General features: G+C 37.8%; 1 pseudogene; it reads right to left on the bottom strand.

Moving 5' to 3' along the window:
- Positions 1–1,454: 1,454 nt before the first annotated feature.
- On the bottom strand, positions 1,455–2,497 carry LOC103241517 (heterogeneous nuclear ribonucleoprotein A1-like; annotated as a pseudogene).
- Positions 2,498–2,928: the final 431 nt, after the last annotated feature.

Below are 2,928 nucleotides of genomic sequence, written 5' to 3'. Positions count from 1 at the left end.
TTGAGGTAAAATAAGTGCATTTATTAATACGATTTTAAAGGTCTTTTATTCTAAAATACTAATATAGACTTTTCTCTAAACTCTTACATCCTCAACTAGTAAAAAGCATATTTTATGATTTTCTGTTTCCAGTTTCTGTCTATTTCTTCACGTACAGCAATATTGTGTGGTCTCTTTAAAGCTAATACTCTTGTAGAAAATTTCACACATGCACACACAAAACATTTTTTAAACCTAGTATTTAAAAATATCAACCGCATCTAATCAAGTCAGATTGATTCTTCAGAGGCTGAATACCATAATGGTTAAGATTATGGGCTCTGAGTTTGAATCCTAAATGTTTCACTTACTAATTATTTACTTTAGGCATTAGATTAACCTCTTCGTGCCTCATCTTTCCTCATCTGAAAAACAACTTTATGTATAATAGCATATAACTATAGAAGATTAAATGGAAAGAACAGTGCTGCCACATGGTATGTGCTCACTACATTTTAGTTATTATTTATATCAGCCTGGAAAATTTTTGTTTAATAATTAATTCTATATGTTCACGGATTATCTTTCTAACTAACTTTGCCTACTTTTACTAAGTGCCTTATGTAAGCAAAGGCTTGGTAAATATTTTAATGATGATACAGAAGAAAATTATCGTCATTTAGGCTCAGTAATCTAGGAAATTGATTTAAGCCATAGTATCATACATAGTAAAGCAATATTTCTTTTTTTTTCAAGAGAATGAAATCATTTATTGATTATACATGATAATGGATTATACACAAACTTTATTCCCATCTATAATTTTACCTGGTACAATTATTCAATTTAGATATATTGCATAGGATGTGCCAACAATCATTTTCATAATCATTAATTCCATGATATTGCTTGGGTAATCTCTTTTAATGGTAAACTTCAGGTCACAACAGTAACTATCAATTCAACTACACCAAGGTTTCTAAAGACAATGGCTTCTCCACCCAAGCAGGCTGTGTGTAAATTCCAAATAGAACCTGGCATCACCCTGAAGGAATTCTAACTTCACACTGTTCAGGAAATTTACCAAGATGGCTTCAGAGTAGACTAACTTTACACAGCACATTTTAAAAAAGACATTCATTCTGTGTCATGATTAGACTATTACATTTAGCAATCAACAGCATGGGTGCAAATATATTTGTGTGTGTGTGTGTACACATATACATATATAACCTTTGTTGGAATGCTTTACACTTTCCACAGAACAGAAACTAAAATAACCTGTTATACAATTAGTCACAAATACAGTCCTCGAGGTTTTTGCCCATACACATGAGTATTTATTTAAAACATGTTTTCTCTGTACAGCTAGGCCCTGCCACCACTGTGCTTGGCTGAGTTCACAAAACTGTTATAACCTATAGCTTCCCTGTCGCTTCTCTGGCTTTCCTCTCCTGCTAAGCTTTGTTTCCTAATTAAAATCTTCTGCCACTGCCATAGCTACTGCTGCTACTAGAACTGCCATAGCTACCTAGATTTAGTGGTTTGGCAAAGTATTGGCCTCCACCATCATAGGGGCCAGAGCTTCTGTCTCTAAAGTTTCCTCCCATCAGGGTCCAAAATTTGAAGACTGATTGTTGTAATTGCCGAAATCATTGTAGCTTCCACCACCTCCAAAATTGCTTCCATCATTGCCAAATCCGTCATAGCCATCCCCACTGCCACCATATCCACCACCACCACCATGGCTGCTACCAAAGCCACCACGACCACTGAAGTTTCCTCCATGACCAAAGCTGTCATTCCCACTGAAACCACCTCCACGACCACAACCGAAGTTTCCAGAACCACTTCGACCTCTTTGGCTGGAAGAAGCACTAAGCCATCTCCTGCTTTGACCGGGCTTTCCTAACTTCACAATTGTGGCCATTCACAGTATGGTATTTCTGAATGACAGTCTTATCCACTGAATCATGGTCATCAATGGTTACAAAGTCAAAGACCCTTTCCTTGCCATTGCCTCAGTCAGTCATGATTTCAATCACTTCAATTTTTCTATGCTGTTCAAAATCATCTCTTAGGTGATGTTCTTCAGCGTCTTCTTTAATGCCACCAACAAATATCTTTTCCACAGTTAAATGGGCACCTGGTCTTTGGGAATCTCCTCTTGAGACAGCTCTCTTTGGTTCCACAACTTTCCATCCACCTTGTGTGGCCTTGCATTCATGGCTGCATCCACCTCCTCCACAGTGGCATAGATGGCAAACCCAAAGCCCATGGCGTGCTTGGTGTTTGGATCTCTCATTACCACACAGTCTGTGAGCGTTCCCCATTGCTCAAAATGGCTCCTCAGGCTCTCATCAGTAGTTTCAAAGGTCAACCCTCCAATGAAGAGTTTCCTCAGCTCTTTGGGCTCTTTAGGAGACTCTGACTTACACATGATGGCAGGGAGAAGAGAGACTTCAACGATGCTTCCTTGGCGGTGTCCACAGTCAGAAAGGAGCAAGTTGATGAACATATCTCAGCAATATTTCTTAGTATTTGAAAAAGTTATGTGTTTTCACAGATTATTTTTTCTCTCCTATTAAAAATTTCATTTATAACTTTTTTTTCAAGTGTTTCTTTCAAACTAGTGCTGATTTTCAGTAAAACTATGGCTATTATCTCTACTTCAACAGGCAATGTTTTCACACATCACATTCTCAGAGTCTATATATTGATGACTTTTAAAGAAAATCTTTTAGTTATCTCTTAAGAAAAACAATATTAAAACTGAGGTGACTGACCAGGCACAGAGGCTCATGCCTGTAATGCCAGTACTTTGGGAGGCCAAGTCAGGAGGATTGCGTTAGGCCAGGAGTTTGAGACCAGCCTGGACAACATAGTGAGACTCTGTCTCTACAAAAAATAAGAAAAATTATCCAGATGTGGTAGTGCGCATCTGTAGGC

This window comes from Chlorocebus sabaeus, chromosome 15 (assembly GCF_047675955.1).
Source record: "Chlorocebus sabaeus isolate Y175 chromosome 15, mChlSab1.0.hap1, whole genome shotgun sequence".
NCBI lineage: Eukaryota > Metazoa > Chordata > Mammalia > Primates > Cercopithecidae > Chlorocebus > Chlorocebus sabaeus.
The sequence above is the reverse complement of the archived record's forward strand: the minus strand, read 5'-3'. Positions and strand labels throughout refer to the sequence as shown.